A 21,515-nucleotide genomic window follows, 5' to 3' on the forward strand; every position below is an offset into this window, starting at 1 on the left:
AATGCATTGATTGTTGACAAATGTAGATTGACATTTACGTCTCGTCCACTCTGTAGAGCGAGAGACTGCAAGACTTTAAATAATCAGGCAAAATCATAAAACAATCACTTATCAAGTGACGTCAGTCAAGTCTGTGAGGGTTCAGGGTTTAAGGTTTGGGGGGACAGTTGGATTGAGCCATGTTTCTAAACGGCCCTAGCGACAGTAACTAAGGTGGGCGGGGCGAGACGCCGTGACGTGGCGAGAACACTCCGCGGGATCCCGCAGCGCTCCTGTATCTCAGCCTGAAGAGCTCCGAGACCAGAATCCAGACTCAGTCCAGGACAACACGGTCCACCAGTCACAGCGGAGACCTGCAGGACGATGGAGAACCAGAACCCGGACCACAGGAGCCAAACAGCAGCCTCGTGCTCTGATAGCGCCGATGTTCAGGTCAGTGTTCATGACTTCATCACGAGACTAAAGACACGAGGAAGAGTCTCGAGGGTCCGTGTATCATCCGTTCATTCTGTTGTTAGAGATCAGAGCCTGAAAACCCGCTCCAGGGTTTGTGTTGACGTGGTTTGATTCCAAAGTGTCTCCGTGTTCCTGTTTTCATCTTGAAGAGAGGAAGCTGAAAGAAAACATTTCAGTTTCCTCTCTTCAAGATGGCGTTTCTTTTTTTCTTTGTCTGTGGGTTTTCCCGCGCGGCGCATGCGCGGTGCGGCCCGTGTTGTGTCGGGAGCGCGCAGAACAAACAATGATGGTGAAAATGAAGCAGAGTCATTATATTTGCTCGTGTGTTGGTGAGTTTCTCTCAGTGACAAACAGTCTGCCTGCATTATTGTTCTCTGAATGATCGTCGTGCAGGTTTCAGCTCTAAATAGTATCTGTGGAGACTCTTTGTAGAGATCAGAGTCAGTCTGGAGTTTAGTTTTCCTCCACTGCTGCTCAGCTTTTCAACACATCCTCTTCTGAAGTTTGTTCTGTGGGACTTTCCTCCACGGTGCCTTTTTCTCACCAGAGACTCTAACTGATGCAGTGACCTGTATTAGTGTTAGATCTCTGTAGGCTCTGTCATTAGCTAGTTAGCTCAGTAAACAGTTCTGTACATGCAGGCCAGCATTAATTATGGATAGGGGGACAACATTTTCCGAACTGGGCCCCTCATAGACACCCACCCCAACACCTCCTCCATCTACCCTTAGTTCTAATACAAACAAGGCCATTACCCTGGACTGCGTGTGCGCCGCGTTACGGTTTGCTGAATTGTTTAAATTTAGTTGATTTGGTAAGTTGTCCTTGATTTTTGTGCTTCTACTGTGGTTAAGAAGGCTAAATAGTTTGTTTTTATTGTTGATGTACAAATTCGGGAGTCAGTGCAAGGTATTTTATTTTGAAAATCGACCGGATTCTCTTTGCCGTTTCTGTTTCTGACGTCCTGTCCGGCTCATCTGCTCTGTACTGCTTATTTATTCATTCACTGCAGTCACACATCCACATGACTCTGTCAGAGCCGAATAATGAATAAAGCTACAACATAAGGTCCGAGCTTATCGAGACTAGCGGGTCCTATAATGTAACGTTATGTCTCGAGAGTCAGATCTGAACTTGAAATGCATGCGATGGATAAGAAAACAAATATTCTAATGATCACACGAAACCCAGTGTTATCCTGTATGTTTTATACAAGCACAGCTGACAAATGTTAAAAACAAGCTAAATAGAAAGCTGTCTGTAATTTGGCAAAAACTCCGTTGCTGGCTGAGACAAAGCAGCCGCTCATCCTTCGACCAGGTGACGTTACCTGCGGGCAGGTGATAACAGCAGAGAGGAGGAAGAGGAGAAGGAAGGAGGGACTGATGCAGAGTGATGGTATTCTTTCTGTACGTCACTCAGTATTGTGACTTTATAATGCGACTTTGCTATTGTAATGTTGCTGCTCTAGAAACAACATTTAGTTGTATTTAAAATATTCAATTCTAATCCTATAATTCATTTAAAAACAACCAGGCAGCTCAATATATGCTGTTTGAAATTTTTATGTGTGCACGTAGTGTCTGAATATAAAACCCCAACACTACCTGAGCTTTGGCTGAATGTTTTGGTGGTGGTCGTACTAGTCTTGGTAAGTGGGCTGGGGAGCTGTTGGGGGTTTCACATTTTCCAATGAAAAATATGTAATTTCACATCAAATTGGGGCTTTACATTATTATCACCATATCTCTGAACAAGTAGTTGGAAAAGCTAGAGCAAATAATAAGCAAACGACACCCAAAGATCTACTGGAGGAACTACAGTCTTTAGATTTGGTTGGTTCTGTCGCTCCACAGTGATTAGACATTTATGGCACTGCATGTTTGGGGCATCACCCCCTAAAACCCTGTTAATATGAGTAGGGGTGCAACAACTAAACGACGTAGTCGACAAAAATCGTTGGCAACGAATTTTATAAGGTATGGTAGTTAGCGAGCTAGCTTCATGTTAAAGCCGTGTTACTTCACGTTATGAGCTGAAACGTTTTCATACAGTTGGTCAGTTGATTGTTACAGTAATGGTGCTGTGAGTAGCACATAATTATGACACACAACGGCTGCGTTCACATTCCAGTGCCCTGACTTTACAATCATAAACGCGTCGCTCGTGGCGACGTTTCCAGCTGGAGAACGTGTTGCTGCAGAGTGCGCAAGATAAGCAACACCGGACAATTTCATACTTTCTGAAGAAGAAAACAGTTCTCCTGTCTGTGCGTGAGGTGGCGGCTAATCTGCCCAAAACAAAGTTAGGGGAAACTATATTTGTTGTGAAACGTGTCTACAACAAGATTGTTATTATTGATCTCCTCTTGTAAATTCAGCAAATGAAATGCATGACGTTATTCCTTTCTTTATATACAGGGTCAGTTTGTCCCGGGGTGTTGCAGTACTGGCGTGAAAGCAGCTCCGTCACTAAACAGCAGATCAGGACGTGATTTCAGTGTAACTTTCTGTTGCTGCAGCAGAAACGTTCATTAAAAGATGCATCTTTGAAAGCAGTATTTATTTTATTCTCTGTTAATTAGCACATGCCTAAAACGACCTCAGGATTAATTTAAAGGCTAATAGCTAAATGAGAGGCATTGTGTCATTTTGCGATTCATAATCCGAATAGTCGATTTATTCGTTTCAATAATCGATAGATTAATCAACTATCTTCATTTTACAGCGTTTGACATTAATATAAAAAAATGAGAAACCTCCTCCCTTCTGAGGTGCATTTTATTTGCACATTAAAGTCTCCTCATCAGCCTAAAAGGACTAGTTTCAGTGGAGTTCTCTGGAGTTTTGGTCTTGTTCTGACTGTCTTTCATCACATCCCGATTTATTCTATGTCATCCTGTGGACCTCGTTCCTCGTCGAAGTTTAGGGCCATTTAATCTATTTGCCGGGAGAGACAGTTTTCAAGCAGCCGTGCTTGAGCGTGCAACCGGAAGTCCCCCGAAACATTTAAAGTTTTAAGTAAAGCAGCCCAATTAATGTCTGTTATTGTTATTATCACAACACATCAGTGACATGGAAATTTGATTCATTTAAAGATTTGCTGCTATTGTCATTATTCTAATGTGCTTCACCAGGATGATTGAATAAAATATAGATATTGATTAGACATGTGTTTGATATTTTGGATAAATTGGTATGTTAATCGAGTAATAGGCAACGTTTCTTTCTTTAGAATAAACAAAATTAGTCGTTAGATTAATCAACTTGAAAAACACACACACACACACCTCTCCATCCTTCTGCAGCCAGCCACTCCCACAGGACCAGTGCAGGTCAGGGATGGCATGGACTTGGTGTGATAGCACGTCAGCTCTAGGCTTGGCAGTGTGGCGGTCTGTGTTGTTACTGTGGTGCAGTCTGAAGTGTGTGAGCACACATCAGGGAAGTGACCCACAGGCTGACCAGCCGTGAACCTTTGAATGAGTTTCACTTGGTGAAAACATTCAAATTTGACGTCTGTCGCTACTGTGGTGCAGAGATGGGGACTCAAGTCCGACTTAAGTCGCACACACAGTGACTTGAGACTCGAAGTGCGGGACTGCGGACAATGTTTATTTTTTAGGAAACTTTGAAGAGCTTGCTATTATTCCTTCCCTCTGTTACCTATAACCTGCCTATGTAACATCTGCCGCGCACGGCCGCACGTGAGAGAGGACAGCGAATCGGAGGTTAACTCCGATTGTCGTTCGTTATGAAAAGATGAACGAGCGTTTGTTTACTTGCCAAACTTGTGGTGGTTGATTTAACGTAATCATTTACTGGCTGCCGTCATTTAATTATTACCGTTGGCTGGAAAGAGGTTTATTGTTGATCATGTAACAGTTTTATTTAGTTATAACGTCACACTGGTTTGAGAGTCTGGTGGTGTGTTGACTTACAGTTGTTTAATCTGTCATTAACTGCATTGCACATCACATGGTTGTGCTCTGTAAGTGAAAAACAGGTTACAGTTACAGAATTCCTTATAGCCGTTTTATTAGCAACCTGGATTAAACGCAGCAGGTGATACAACATTGCTATTCATTGCCAGGTTCATCCTGTCTGTTGCAATTGAGACAGATTAGCCTTGTGTGAGGCCAAAGCTAACCGCTTTAGCCAACAGTGGTCTTCTCAGCATGCTTCTTGTGATGGACTCTACCGCTCTGTGCTCTGTTGGTTGGCCCTCCCCACCAATTTTCCTTTAATAGAAAGCTGTGGCAGCGGGCAGGCGAGTCATCAGAGGGGATGGTGACTCCAGCCTGTAACAGTGAATTCAAAACGTGTTTAATACTTTCAAGCGCTTCTTGTTTAGTTGAGACCATTTTAGAATCTTCAACTCAAACTTGAGTTTGTGAAACCTATAGCTATAAACTCTCATTCAAGATGTTACTGGAACAGGTACTCAGAACCACAGCAATGTGTGTCAATGTACGTCATGACCCTTGCTGTCCCGGGTTCTCGGGCCAAACCACTGGGAACTCGTCAGTCAGCTAAGATCCTAATATGGTATCCATTTTAGTTTGATTGTGTTTATGATTTTTACTTTATCTGTGAGATCAATCATTTTCTTTTGATCTTCTGTATGTTAAACAGGCTCTGTCGTGCGGTCTGTCTTCCATGATGTGACATGCTGTGAAATACAACTCCTCTTTACTTCAGCAGCAGTTTCTGGACTAATCAAACTCAGAACTTTTAGGGTCTCATTGCATCTCGTGATGGTAATGCGGACTAGGATGATTCGGTCTGGTCTTGCTGTTCAGCTGCTGTCCTGCATCATGCGGGCAGAACTTAGTCCAGTGGTAATTCTGGACTGTGCATTGTCCTTCCGTCTGCCTGGAGTGACATATGATGATAATGGTGGTGATTTAAGAAAGGAACATTTTATCTTATTGTAATGCTGATCTCATGAAAGTCCAGCTTCATCTATTCTAATTTTCAGTTCTGAGCTTTCCTCGTCCTTAATTCTTGTCTTCATATAGCCTACTAAGGGTGTCCACCACTGTGTCCCTGAGCAAGACACTTAACCCCTCGTTGCTCCAGAGGCGTGCGACCTCTGACATGGACAGCAATTGTAAGTCGTTTTGGATAAAAGCGTCAGCTAAATGAGTAAATGTAATGTATTTGTGAACGGTGCACCAAATGCAATCTTAACGTCATATATTAGGCTCGTTTTGTTTCCACACAGACATATTAAGGGGCGGGGCAAATCTCTGCCTTGCGGCGCTACACAAGCAGCACGCTAACTAGCAACATGAGCAGCATGGCCAGTGCCAACGCCATACATACAAGGAACAATAATTGACAGGCTTCTAAACATATCACACATTCACGGACCGGCAAAACGCGTTCACTGACATCCTGGAACATCGGAAAACACAGTGCATGCGATGAACAGCCTTTCCTTCCTTCCTTAACACTAACTGGTCATCCAGTCCATTACAATATATATTTATTGTATTTTATTAGCTGTATGTGGTATTGTTTTGAGAATACTTTATTTAGTGGAGAACTTGGTAGTAGTTTGCAGCAGTATTTTATTTCGTAATTCTTTTTATTTAAAAAAATGTATTATGTGTAATTTGGAAGTTTGTTAAAAGTTTTCCCCTTACTGTACCGGAAATAAACCGAACCATGATTTTTGTGTAGCCTACCCATCTGAACTGCAGTTTGTTTTCTTTTCTTTCCTCTGGACAGGGCTGCACACTCTATTGCATTTCTGCTCTCCTTTCTCTCCAAACATGTCTTCAGCTGGTTCAATTGTTTTAGACTAAAGCTTAAAATCTAAATCTATTTCAACCCACTTATCAAATTGTCCCGTTAATGTTTAATATTTTTCAGTCAACAATTTCACAACTGGTGACGGTAATCTGGGAGTGGATTCAGACTCAGTCCTCGCTTTACTCTGACACTGCTCTTTGTCTACTCTCTCTAGTCTGTACTGGGTCCGTGGCAATATTTGGGTCCAGCGAGTTTGGTTAAGTTTTTAATTGAAATGTAGTTTAGCAGGTTGGATTAAGTTAAGGCTTTTTACTTTTTTTCATCCATTTAATGGCACATTGGAGCTAACATTAAGAGAGAGATAGAGATAGATAGAGATAGATATAGATAGATAGATAGAGATATAGATATAGAGAGAGATATAGAGAGAGATATAGATATAGAGAGAGAGATACAACCAGCTGCAGAGATAGATAAAGAAATGTAGAATTGTATAAATACAGAAATAGCCTTTTTTAATTACAAAAATATTTAATTTAAATTTATTTCTGCATTTATTTATATTATGTTTTTGGTCCCTCATACATCTGGGGTGCCATATTGTTGTGGAAATTATATCTTGCTGGTGAGGGATTAAGCTAATAATTGACCGTTGTCTTTGAAGAATTTATTAATAAAAAAGAATAAACGGAGAATTACTAAAAGCATGTATAGCTTGGGCAAAGGGATGTATAGTCCTTTACACAGTCTTAGTTTATGTTTTGGGGAACACAGAACAGCCTTGAATGATCATTCCAGGAGAGGAGCGGGAACAAGAGGGGGGAAAACACCAAAACAATCTCACAGCTCTGATCTAAATCCTAGTAAATGTGGTCGGACTAAGATGAGGAGTATAGAAGAAGAAAGGGTAAGGATAAAAACACAATACACATAGATCTATAAGACATAATAATAATAATAATATTAAAAGATTACAGGACAGAATTTTCTGCCATAACATGGTGCAACTGAAACAAATGGGCCTAAATGTAGTTTAAATTGAGTTTTTCATTATTGGCTGTATATAGTCTATTCTTAATATTTTGTTTTAAATGAGACTTCACAGTCCGTTTGAACCCATAGACACACTTTCCATTGCGAAAAAAAAAAAAATAATAATAGGCTAACCTCCTGGGTGTGACTGTGACTTCACAATCACAGATTCATGGGTAAACTGTGTCTTTATATTTGATCCTTACCCATTTTCATAATCAGGTAGCCGCCGGTATTTAGTCCAATCAGGGTCCGTGTTGGTTCTCCCTTTATTTACTCGTTGCCATGGTGAATCATTGTATCAGAGCTCCATTGATGATGTTTTTTTTCATTCCCACGCACGCCTGAACCAGAAATTCAGTTTCCCACCTCAGGCTCAGTCAACTCAGAGCTCAGGGATTTTCTAAAAAGGGCTCAGCTGTCTGCATTTACACACATTCTCGCATGTAATTTTTTAGTTTTACCTTACACAATTTTCTTGAGTACTTCACTGTGAACAGCCGGGCATATATAGTAATGGCATACTGATAATTTCTTGAGTATGCAGTACATAGTGAGTGTGTATGACTGAGTATCTAATAGACAGTACATACTCGCTATGTGGTACAGTACGTTAGTATGTGATTTCAAAGATGTGCTCTGTCATTTATTGTTTTAGATTTAGATGTTATCGACCATGACCTTTCACTTACTGTGTTTCTCTCTGTTGATATAGAGAAGGAGAAGAAGAGATGGACTCGAACGTCCCCGCTGTCAGTACTGTGACAAATCCTTCACAACGTCTGAATATTTGAAGATTCATCAGAGAGTTCACACTGGAGAGAAACTGTCCAGCTGTGACCAGTGTGGGAAAACTTTCACTACCTCAGGTGCCCTAAGAGTCCACAAACGGGTTCACACTGGAGAGAAACTGTACAGCTGTGACAACTGTGGGAAAGCTTATACTACATCAGGTCACCTAAAAATCCACCAACGTGTTCACACTGACCAGAAACCGTACTGGTGTGAACAGTGTGGAAAAACTTTCAATAGATCAGATTCCCTAAAAATCCACCAACGTGTTCACACGGACGAGAAACCGTACTGGTGTGAACAGTGTGGAAAAACTTTCACTACTTCAGGTCACCTAAAACTCCATCAACGTGTTCACACTGGAGAGAAGCCGCACTGGTGTGAACAGTGTGGAAAAACTTTCACTCAATCAAGTGCACTAAATATCCATCAACGTGTTCACACTGGAGAGAAACCATACAGGTGTGAACAGTGTGGAAAAACCTTCACTGCATCAACTCACCTTAAAATCCACAGGCGTATTCACACTGGAGAGAAACCTCACTGGTGTGAACAGTGTGGAAAAACTTTCACTCAATCAGGTGCCCTAAAAAAGCACCAACATGTTCACACTGGAGAGAAACCGTACTGGTGTGAACAGTGTCAACAAACTTTCACTACATCAGATGACTTAAAAATCCACCAATGTGTTCACATTGAAGAGAAACCGTACAGCTCTGGCCAATGTGGCAAATCTTATACCAACCAAGGAGAACCCTTAGAAGACACAAATACATTAACGAATCATCACTGTGACAGTTTTCACAGAGCCGAGCTAGCTGTTTCCTCCTGCCCTGAATACAACCCTGTTATCATGTGACTGTGCTAGACTAACGTCATGTGATGACAGCTGAGGAAGTTTGATTTGGAAAGCCAATAGCAAAATTAAAAAATTAAACTGCAGTAGCCAGGTTACAACCAGTAGAGGGAAGTCACTGCATTTTATAATTTGTCTATAGGTAATCACACATCTGACATAAAAAATTACTTGTGGAGTTCCCCAAGGCTCCATTCTAGGGCCTCTTCTGTTAACGTCTACATGGTTCCACTCGCTCAGATTATGTAAAACAACAAAATGTTACCATAACTAGGCAGATGACGCACAAATAATTTACATAACCATATCACCCCGTACAAGTGCTGAGGAGCTGTATTAAACAAATTAACAATTGCATGTCCTAAAATTTTAACAAAGATAAAACTGAAGTCAGTGCTCAGCTTCAATTGGTAATGTTAAGAACCACAAACCAAGCCAGAAATGTTGGTGTGGTCAAGAACTCAGACCTGAATTTAAGTGGTTACATTAAGACAAGTCGGCCTACTATCACCTGAAGAATATATCAAGGATTAAAGGACTTTTGTCTCAGCAGGACCTGGAAAAACTTTTATCTTCAGTCGACTCAACTACTGTAACGGTGTCTTTACAGGCTCCCTAAAAATCCATCAGGCAGCTGATTCAGAACGCTGCTGCTCGAGTCTTCACTAAGACCAAAAAGGTGGATCCCATTACTCCAGTTCTGAGGTCTTTACATTGACTTCCTGTATGTCAAAGAATTGATTTCAAAATCCTGCTGTTGGTTAATAAAGCACTAAATGGTTTAGGGCCAAAATACATTTCTGATCTTCTGCTTTGTTATGAACCATCCAGACCTCTCAAGTCGTCTGGGACGGAAAGCAGAAACCTGTCCCAGACAAAACTAAACGTTTTTATGCTCCGTATATCTGGAAGCAAGTCTGCTGAAACTTAGTTCTTTTAAATCAAGACTGAAGACTTCTTTTTACCTCTGCCTTTAAAGGAGACCTATTATATTATTAGGCCACTGTCTTCTAATTGGCCAAGACCTGAAGCATGTTACCAGGCTGCTGTTGTTGTTGCTGCTGGGCGGAACAGGCAGACTGAGCTTTGCCGTGCCGTTGATATGAACACCAGCTCCGTCTGGCTCTGTATTACGTAGAACGGAGCTGTTGGTAGAAAGAACCGTTCAAAACAGGAGGAAATCTGAGGTTTCTGCTCACAGGGATTTCTTTTAAATACTTTAACCTATTTTTTTGAAACTTTGACCATTTTAACATGAACATCCAACATTATAACATTGTAGATAAGTCATAAAATGTTGAAAAGCGTAACAGGTCTCCTTTAATTAAATCAAATGTTGCCATGTTGCTTTTATGTTTTAAGTAAAGCACTTTAAATGGCCTAGTTGTTGAAATGTGCTATACAAATAAACTTGCCTTGCCTTATAGTACTATAAAAGAATTCAATAGTTTGACGTAGTGTCAAGATTTCGTCATTAATTTGTTCAGACTGAAAGCAAATCTAGTCGAAGCAAAGAGACGCAGATTCACTCCAGTTGGCTCCAGCTGAGGTGAAGACGTGTCAGCTCAAGTTTGAAATGTTTCATCTTCAATAAGATTCTCTTTGATACAGACTGAAGCTCTCAACATGGCTCTTGCACCAACCCATCTGCTCTGCTTGTTGTTTTGTACTGTTTGCAATAGTTAATGTGTCTTTGTCGTTAATGTATTTTATAAATATAATGTAAATATATCAGTCTCCAAAAACGGCTAAAGCTAATTTCTTTTGTCTGCTAATGATGTGTCTGCTTAAACAGTAAGATGAGAGCATTCATTGATGAACTGACAGTTTGGTATAAACTTAATGTGACCATGGGACGGCCAAAGGGGAACTGTAATGGAAACAAAAGATTTTACCTGTATGTACTTTTAATAATCCTCTATGTCATTACTTTATGTTCTTTGCTCATCTTATGTGATGTTATAATTTCCACTAAGTGTACCAGTGTTTTGATATAATGACCTTCTGTGAGATTGTTTTGTTTCATGCTTTCCTGTGAGAAAGGAGTTTCCACTGTGGCTCAAGGCTGAGAAAGGCTTTTCTGTTGGACTCCACAATTATTCTCTAGTATTAAATGTCTTCTCTGTTTCTCTGGGTCAGACTCTCTAACAGCCCTCTGGTGTATGAGCTCTGCCCTTCAGCTGAATCACTCTGTTATTCTTACTTTAATAAATATCACAAAGACAACTGTTTTTTGTATCGTCTTTATTTCTTAATTTCTTCAGAAGAAAATACACACTTTCCACCAAAAATCAGTTGGCGTAACCTCAGACCAACAATCATAGATACTGTGACGTGTTCACCGTCATCCCATCAGGTCTGTGAGGGCGCCGGATTAAATAAAATCCAGTTTTATAAATGACACTGATTGGTACCACAACCAACATACTGCGAATGAACTACAAATATTGTTTTGTTTTGCAGCCTTGTCAGGAATTGATGGTGTTGGTAGACCCAAATGCAAGACACGTATGTAGTAACAGATCCGAATAATAAAAACAACAAAGTAATCTAGACGCAAGCAGACGATCACAAACTAACACCAACACAGATTAAACAGAACCAAGAGCAGACAAAACCCAAAATAACGCAAACACATAACTAGGCGTAAATACAAAGACATGAACTAAGGCACAGAACTAAAATGCAGGGCTCAACCTAAGATACATCACAGGAAACACAGACTGAAAGATCAACAACACAAGACCATAGCCAGACAGGACTGAAACACAACAGACAATATAACAGATACCTAACTGATGAATAAATAAACTCACAGAGAACTAAACAGAACAGACGACAGGACTAAAATTCAGAAACGAAACCAAAAGCCCAGAAACAGAGAAACAAGGCAGCATAGAGCTGTGGTTGAATGGAACTCTATTCCAGGTCATATTGTTAAAACTCAAAATAATATTGTTTTAAAAAACAAGTAAAGGAATATTTCATGTCTGCTTATATTAGTAAATAGAGCCTATCATACATTCTTTTATATTTGTATTCCTTGAAAATTTGTTGTTTTGAAATGTGTTGTTTTGTACATTGTTTTGTACATTGGCTGTGTATGTTCTTGTAGTATGTTAATCTGTGAATTGATTGTGTTGTGTGTCATTCTTTATTCTTATGTGTTTTGTGTGGACCCCATGTGTTTTTTGCCTCAGCTAATGGGAATCCTAATAAATCCAGTTTGATATTAAATTAGTTATGAACTTTAATCGTGCGTCTCTTCATTTTACTCACACACAAAGTAGCTATTTTTATTGGTCAAGCATATAGTTTTGCATTATATTCCCATCAAATCTGATGTTTATGTATAGCCTACATTTAGCTCGTGGACTGGATGGTCTTATGCCCATTCGGCAGGTAAGAGCAAAGTTAAGAGAACGTTCTGTGTGCGGGGTTGTTTAAAAGACTCTTAAGCCTATTTGAGGGTCCTAGACGTAGTGGTTTTTGATCTGGTTCAGGTCTAAACGTGTAAACATCCTAAATGACCCTTTTTATAGCATTTTCACAAACAGAAAAAAATTGTTTATGTGGGTATTTCTGACAGCGTTAAGGTGTTTGAAAACCTAGTTGAGTAACAATTGTACTACTTTTGGTATGAACTCATAATGCAGTAAAATGTTCCCGTCAGTTTTTCATTATTATATCTGATGTTTCTGCTACATTAGGCCCTATCTGGCATTTTACTGTGATAGTTGTGTAAAATAAATTTTTGGTTGTTTTATTGAAAAGTCTTTATAATCATAGACACAGAACGTATTGTTTTCCCCCTCTCATCAATGTGTTCTGGTCAGCTGTTTCTGTAGAGTGGTGGCAGAAGTATTCACTTAATTTAGACTACTTCAGTAAAAGTACTACTACCACTAGGGCTGTACATAGATTATTTTTCAAGTCGATTAATCTAACGACTAATTTTGTTTATTTTAAAGAAAAGTTGCCTTTTACTCGATTAACATACCAATTTATCCAAAATAAATATCAAAAACATGTCTAATCAATCAATCTTAATTTTATTCAATCATTAGAATAATGAAAATAGCAGCAAATCTTAAAATCAATCAAATTTCCGCGTCACTGATATGATAATAACAACAGACATTAATTAGGCTGCTTTACTTAAAACTTTAAATGTTCCTGACATGGATTAATTTCAATATTGAGTAATGCAGTATGATAATCAAATGTATTTCTGTGAACACCTGTACTGTCAGTTTCAGCTGTTTTGTTGCTCATACGTGGCCGTTAAATAAACAGAAAATATGAAACGGCCGAACATTAGATGACATGCATGTAACGTTACCATGACAGCAGCGGGAGAGAAATTACTTTTAACATGAAGGCAATAAACATTTTAACGGACTACGTGGATTTGCAGTGCTGCCGTCTAGACAAAGTGCTGCGGGATACTTTCGTTTCAAGTATTCATGGTTTCCAGTTCACGGAGCAGCATGTTGTTGAGTGTCTGTCTGAAATACTCCAAACTTTAGATGGTCGAAAGCGCGGTCTTGTAGCTGGAAATTGTCCAGGTGAATCCCACACCGTATTTACGTAATCTATTACGTCGACGAATCTCCCCAGCCCTAACTACCACACTGTGAAAATACTGCAAGCCCTGCATTCAAAACCTTACTTGAGTTAAAAATATTATTAGTAACGTAAGTATGAACAGTAAAAATAGTCAGTAAAAGTGTCCGGTTAGTGTTTCATAGCACTATCTAATGTTTCTGGATCAATATTCCTGCTGCATTAATGTGTATGTTGCATGTTACTGCTGTAAATGTTTGCGGTGGAGCTCATTTTAACTCCTCAGTGGAGTGAAAGGTAACTATTTGCCTCTATTTGTCATTCCACCACTGCAGTCCGCATATAACGGTGGATGAACAGAGTCAAGGTTAGTAGGCTGTGAGTGTGTAGGCCTATACTGCATGGCAGTTTGATTGAGAAATTGAAAAATAGTTGTGCTATGTCCCTGCCTTGACAAGCCCCCAATTCACTCAAGGATAACCATGCTAGCATTTTTACCACACTTTAATTCATTTCAATTAGCGCTTTTCACATAGAGCAGGTCTAGACTGTACTCTTTGTGATGATATTTCCAGAGAACCAACAATTCCCACCAAGAGCAAGCACTAGGCGGCAGAGGCAAGGATAACTTCCTTTTAAGAGGCCTTTTTTGTACATAGAGAAAGTCTCAGATCTCTGAGTGTAGCTCATGATCAATGGGGGCCACGTTAGCATTAAGCCTGAAGCCCATCAAAACACCACAGTGGTCGGTGGGATGTGGTGAGTTACTTTAGTGGAACTACTGTAACGCTAACGTTAGCGCTGCTTATTAAGCTGTCTTCTGCTCTTGATGTTCACTGGTAACGTTATGTGGGTCTGTTGTTGTGATATGCATATGTACCTGATAGACCCTGTGGTACACATGTGAAAAACAAATAGTCACTTTCATGGCAACATTTAACTTTAACATCAAGCTGCAAACTTGCTCATACCCAAAAGCATTAACGTTAGAGAACCGTTGGGCATCTGATTCTGGAGGCCCCGGGGAGCCAGTGGAGGTCACTGAGTAATGGAGCGACATGAATCCTTTTGGGCTGATCAAAAACCAGACGCGCTGCTGCGTTCTGAACCATTTGTAAGGGTTTCACCGCACAAGCTGGAAGACCTACTAGGAGGGCATTGCAATAGTTGATGCGAGAGATAACCATGGCCTTTACCAGAAGCTGGGTGGCGTGCTGAGTGAGGGAGGGCCTGATTTTCCTTATGTTGTATAGAGCAAAGCGGCACGACCGAGCGACAGCAGCAACATGGTCTGAAAAGGACAGCTGGTCATTGACATTTGACATTTATTCATTTAGCTGACGTGGATAAGACGCATACCTTTGGTGTGAGAGACCATTGTGTCCCTGAGCGAGACACTTAACTCCTAGTTGCTCCAGAGGCATCGACCTCTGACATAAATAGCAATTCTAAGACGCTTTGGATAAAAGCCTCAGCTAAATGAATAAATGTAAATATATCAGTGTTACAACAAATCCACTGTTATACTGTTAACATGTTTAATTGATTATTAAATACATCCTGGATATAAAAAAATGCAACTCTGGCCGGCAGACATAAGAGCAGACAGAAATGAGTGTAGCTCACGCAAATCAGTCGGAGGGGGGTTGTGTTTATTTGTCGACAATCGTTGGGCTACACAATATTGCGTTCGGGAGCAGGTGTGCACACCGAATTATGAAACCATTCTGCCTCCCGCGAGATTTCGGTCAAATTACTATTATTTTCGTGTATGTGCCCGGACCGAATGATGCAGCAGCGGGGGAAAAAATAACAGAGAGTTATAATGATGCACTCGCCCGCTCTGCTGATCAGCCTGTCTTTGTCCTTGGGGACTTTAACTCATGTAACTTGTCTACACATCTGCCCACTGTTCATCAATATGTTGACTGTCCTACACGGTTAAATCGGACCCTTGACCGCTGCTACGGAAATATCTCTGAGACACATATAAAGCAGTGTGTAGACCAAAAAACTTGCCTTAATGAAAGAAACTATGGGGGGAACATCATTAAGGAAAAAATTGAATATAAAAACAAAGTAGAGTAAATTCTTCAGCGGGAATATAAAACTTGGGAGGGCTTAAACATCTTAATGGGAAAAAGTTGCAATAAGGGTGACAGTACTGTAGTTTGCAGTCAAAGTCTTGTAGATGTTCTTCTGTAGGTTTGATGCTGTGGATGATAAGAATGAATGTGATGACATCTGTAGGCTCACCAATATTTATGACAGAAGATCTGTTGTTAAAAGGCTTAATAGAATAAAACCGAATAAGGCCACCGGCCCAGATGGCCTGAAAGCCCGCTTACTTAAAGACTGTGCCCCACAATTAAAAGGTGTCTTTTCAAGGCTTTTTAACTTCCTTCTGGTTGCAGGTGTACCCTCGTCTAGGACATTTTCTTTAGTAAGGCCCATACCTAAAAAGCCTGGTGCATCCAGGCCTGAAGATTTCCGACCTGTAGCTATCACCTCTGAGTGAGAAGCAAAGACTAGCCAACATTAAGATAGATAAGGCCTTGGTTCTCTGGATCAGAGACTTCCTTTCCTGTCGCCCTCAGAGGGTTTGTGTAAATGGCTTTTTGTCAGGAGTGCATACTATCACAAGGCAGCGTTCTTTCCCCTGTGCTTTTTTCTCTATTCACAAATGAATTTTCCATAAATAATAGTACCTTTAAGCTGATAAAATATGCAGATGATATGGCCTTAGTAGGACTCTTACAAAAAACTGACCCCTCTGGTGAGGCCTCTTATTTAGCACATGTAAAGGCCCTTGAAACATGGTGCAAAGATAGCGAGCTAGAAATCAATGTGGCAAAGACAAACGAGCTAAACTTTTGCAATAAAGAAGACGTCAAGTAGTTGAAACTGTGGGAGTATTTAGGCACGGTTCTTGACAAACATCTGAGTTTTATAGATAATACAGATTATATTTTTAAGAAATGTTCTCAACGACTTAATCTCTCCGTCTGGGTGTTAGTGCTCAGATTATTGAACTAGTACACATCACACAAGTGTTTTAACCTTTCATCTATCTGCTTGGTTTGGTCATCTAAATTGCAAGCTTAAGAACAAGATTAACAGGAGAGTGTTAATGGCTAGTAAAATAGTAGGACATCCTCAAAAACATCAGACTCAAATATATTCTGACAGAATGAGAAAGAAGGCTAGAAAAATCACCACAGACAGCACTCACCCTCTTTCTAGCCAGTTTGAGCTTCTTTTTTATTTTATGATATTTTATATCGTTCTTTTTGTTAATTTCCTTTACTCTGCTTGATGTTGTTTGAATGTTCATTTGTATTGCATGTCTTGGTGAGCCAAAGAAAAATTTCCATCTCGGGGGACAATAAAGATTTATTCATTCATTCATGTAGCATTATACAGAATATTTTTTAAATTAGTCCTAAAAACACTATTAAAATGAACAGATGATAAAAAAGAATCATGAAATGACAATTGTTTGTTTTATTGGCAGGAAACATGGGCAACAAATTCCACTCCCTCCTTAAACCACAGCAGCCTTTGCCTGCTTACTGCCAACATCTTATAGCTTAACAAATACAGCTTTCCTGTGGAATAAACTACAAAAACAGAACAAACAGCATAAATTTACTTCAACTATAAAAACTGCAACAAACTACAAACTGTAGCCAAAATATTTAGGAGATAAAGGAGCTCAGGCCTCCTGAGTCGATGATAAAGTAGCTGGTTTTTGTTCTGGAAAACTCAGTTAGGCTCTGTGGGCTTTAGGGGGGAGAGAGGAGCAGAGAGAGGGAGAGGGGGCTACAGAGGAGGCATAACGTCATCAATGAGATTTGAAAGTAACGGAAATTTAAATAAAGTACAATGTTAATTCCATATTATACTGTTAGTATATTGTTAATATTAGCCCACTTATAGTTACTATATTCATTATAATTTCATATGGTTTACCACTAGTATAGGCCTAATATTATTTCAGTGGGTTATTAAATCTATAAATCAAATTGATGTAATCAGATTATTAAATCCTTGTGCAAGAAGCACAGTCCACATCTTTTACAGGCCTATTGCCACCTGCTTTACCAGAGGAGAGAGCAGCAAACACTTTCAATACGGCCAGCAGGTTTTTATTAGATTTTTTTATTAGTAGAGAGAGGAGTGGCTTAATGTTATGCTACATCCACTCTACTATGTTTTTTTAAACCGTTTTATAGCGAATAAGATCTTCTCCCTCCACAGCAGCGTTTTAGCTGCGTATCAGAGTTGATCTCCTTTTATATTAAAACGACTGAAAGCACGCGTGGTCGTTCACTGGGCATGCACAGGCCGGGGTGTAAACATGAAGCAGATGGTCTACTCTGCCGCTGCAGAAAATTTGGCGAAAGAAGAAAGTAATACAGTCGAAGAACCACACAGGTATTCGTTTTTGCATTGACCGTTAACGAAATAGAACTGAAAGTAACGAGAGTAGCCTACAAAGTGAGAAAGCAAAGTAAATACGGCAACACGCACAGTACAAGTGTTATTTACACAGTAGAAAATATCTAAATAAAAATACAAAAAATAAAACTCTGTAGCATCGTGTTTTTGTTTTGCATGACTGATAAGACTGAATCAGTTTTACCCATCAATTTTCATCTGGACGGAGGGGGAAACGTAGCAAAAGGTCTCCGTTTTAAAACGAAAACGGAGACAGAGAGAGGCAGTCAGCTGATTGAGTGGCGCCTCTCTTTTCATCATGAAACTCACACTGAAGGATCAGTCTCTCTCTGCCTGATGCTCTGTGGGTCAAGACAATTAAACTCTGGTAGCGGGCGGCATGTGTGTGAGATAAGCACGACCGCGATAGTTTGAAATGGTCACTCCTGCTTGTTGCTCTGCTTGTCTGATTGTTGCTAAACTCTTTATAAATGATTAACTGGATGCTTCAATAGCTTCCTATCTGAAAAGGAGTTTTAGGGAACCATTTTAGCTGCCGTTGAAAATTTGTCCGGAAAGTATTGCATCATCTGATCGACTTTTGTGATCTGCCTTTTTAGAGACCACTGATCAAACTAGTTAAAGCCATTATCGGCAGATTACGATCGGTGACCGATCGATCGGAGCACACTTATTATTACTACATCTGTGATAAATGAGTGAACATCACATACTACCTCTTTGTTGGAGCTTTTGACCACATCCCATGGCCTTCTTAAAGAGTCACTAAACCCCCAAAGCTCTTATTTCAGCTGATTACCAATCTGCATGAGTATTTAGTAGTGTTATTGATGGATTCAGGTCCAAATCTTGACATTTTTCTGTAAACTATGTGAATTCTACTTACAGTACCATAAAAATTGAAACCTGGCTACTGCAATTTAATTTTGTTGTTGGCTGATAAAACCTCTGGACTACTGCTTTCCAGCTCTTTCCAAATCAAACTTCCTCAGCTGTCATCACATGACGTTAGTCCAGCACAGTCACATGATAACAGGTGGTTGTATTCAGGGCAGAAGGAAACAGCTAGCTCGGCTCTGTGAAAACTGTCACACTGACGCTTTGTGAATGGATTTGTGTCTTGTAAGGTGTCTCCTGTTGGTATAAGATTTGCCACATTGGCCACAACTGTACGGTTTCTCTCCAGTGTGAACTTGTTGGTGGGTTTTTAGGTGAGCTGATTGAGTGAAAGTTTTCCCACACTGTTCACACCAGTATGGTCTCTCTCCAGTGTGAACACGGTGGTGGATTTTTAAGTGATGTGATTTAGTGAACCTTTTCCCACACTGTTCACACCAGTACGGTTTCTCTCCAGTGTGAACTCGTTGGTGGACTTTTAGGTGATCTGATCGAGTGAAAGTTTTCCCACACTGTTCACACCAGTACGGTTTCTCTCCAGTGTGAACTCGTTGGTGCTCTTTTAGGTGACCTGATCGAGTGAAAGTTTTCCCACACTGTTCACAGCCGTACAGTTTCTCGCCAGTGTGAACACGTTGGTGGGTTTTTAGGTGACACAATTGAGTGAAAGTTTTCCCACACTGTTCACAGCCGTACAGTTTCTCGCCAGTGTGAACACGATGGTGGGTTTTTAGGTGACACAATTGAGTGAAAGTTTTCCCACACTGTTCACAGCCGTACAGTTTCTCGCCAGTGTGAACACGTTGGTGGGTTTTTAGGTGACCTGATCGAGTGAAAGTTTTCCCACACTGTTCACAGCCGTACAGTTTCTCGCCAGTGTGAACTCGTCGGTGGATTTTTAGCTCACCTGATGTTTTGAAGGATTTGTCACAGTGCTGACAGCTGTGACGTTTGAGTCCCTCTCTTCTTGTCCTCTATATCAACAGAAAGAAAAACAGTGAGATATAGAGCGAGCTATCAAAAATCATAAATGACATTAGAGCACATCATTGAAATCACATTAACCTACTGTACCACATACTAAGTATGTACTGTCTATCACACTCAGTCATACACAATCATGATCTTGATCTCTGATGAATCTTCAAATATCCAGATCTTGAGAAGGATTGGTCACAGTGCTGACAGCGGTGATGTTTGAGTCCATCTCTCCTTCTCTATATCAACAGAGAGAAAAACAGTAATGGTGGAGCGACCTATCTAAATATACACATATATACACACACATTTTCAAGTGGCCTGTTATTGTGACCAGCCTAAGGCACACCTGTGTAATACCCATGCTGTCTGATCAGCATCTTGATATGCCACACCTGTGAGGTGGATGGATTATCTCGGCAAAGGAGAAGTGCTCACTAACAAAGATTGACAGATTTGTGAACAATATTTGAGAGAAAATAAAATAAATAAGCATCCGATTAAATTCACAAAATAAAATAAAAATAAATAAAAATATTTAGACAGTAATTACATTATACAAAGCTTTTAATTAGCTTGTATCCAAATTGGGCCCAATTAGCCATTTCCCCTCCCCGCTGTCATGTGACCTGTTAGCGTCTCAGGTGTGAATGGGGAGCAGGTGTGTTAAATTTGGCGTTATCGATCTCACACTCTCTCATACTGGTCACTGGAAGTTCAACATGGCACCTAATGGCAGGAAGTCTGAGGATCTGAAAAAAAGAATGGCTGCTCTACATAAAGATGGCCGAGGCTATAAGAAGACTGCCAAGACCCTGAAACAGAGCAGCAGCACGGTGGCCAAGACCATACAGCAGTTTTTGTCTTGTTGGGAAATAGACATACGAGTCCAGATCTAAACCCTACTGAGCATCTGTGGGGCCTCAAACGGAAGGTGGAGGAGCGCAAGGTCTCCAACATCCACCAGCTCCGTGATGTTGTCATAGAGGAGTGGAAGAGGACTCCAGTGGGAACCTGTGAAGCTCTGCTGAACTCCACGCCCAAAAGGGTTAAGAAAGTGCTGGAAAATAATGGTGGCCACACAGAATACTGACACTTTGAGCCCAATTTGGACATTTTTTCCATTTTTTTGGAAATTTTTACTTCTTCAGTTTTGTCTCATGAAATTAAATAATCAAATATTTACAATAAATGTAAGATTCTGTATGTTATAGAACCTGCTCCTCTCCCATCTCCGCCATGTCTTTGTCGTCCCCAGTTTCAGAGGCCAGTGACCTCCTTCAGGAGTAACTACGTGACGTCGGGTGTAACTTCCCAATTAACCCGTACTACGAAAGTTGGATAGGCGTTACCCGAGGTTTGTTGCCACCGCAATTCACTCACATAAACTGCTCCGAGCTGGTTTTGTTCGTGATTAACTCGAGGTTACCATGTATTCGTGGGCTGCACCCCATCTGTACACTTAATTATCCTAAGTGTATTCACATATTTAAATTGACTATTTTACATGTCCTAAAAATAGGGAGCCAGGGTGGGGGTTAATAAACCGGGAAAAGAAATCCTAGATCAAAGTGTCAAATTTACAAGGAAACAAATTCCCTGAAAGTAAAGTCACAAAAAAAATCACTGTGTTGTCTTCTGAATACGCTCAATCCACAGCAAAGTCTTTATAGGGCATGATAAATGTGTGACTATAATGTCAGAGAATATTCAAGTTT

The 21,515-nt window shown here is 40.3% G+C and overlaps 1 long non-coding RNA gene and 1 pseudogene across 1 annotated transcript; one reads left to right on the forward strand and one right to left on the reverse strand.

Annotated features, from left to right (window-relative positions):
• The first annotated feature begins 42 nt into the window (after positions 1-42).
• Positions 43-21,515, forward strand: part of LOC119912628 — a 337,535-nt pseudogene continuing 316,062 nt past the window's right edge.
• LOC119912819 lies at positions 4,450-20,116 on the reverse strand. The gene is made up of 3 exons (XR_005446270.1): positions 19,934-20,116; positions 19,727-19,793; positions 4,450-4,756 (listed from the first exon to the last, which is right to left on the reverse strand). It is a non-coding gene; the product is annotated as an uncharacterized LOC119912819 (long non-coding RNA).

This window comes from Micropterus salmoides, unplaced genomic scaffold (assembly GCF_014851395.1).
Source record: "Micropterus salmoides isolate LMB-PRFRI ecotype aquatic unplaced genomic scaffold, ASM1485139v1 Ms_hic_scaffold_2, whole genome shotgun sequence".
Lineage (NCBI taxonomy): Eukaryota > Metazoa > Chordata > Actinopteri > Centrarchiformes > Centrarchidae > Micropterus > Micropterus salmoides.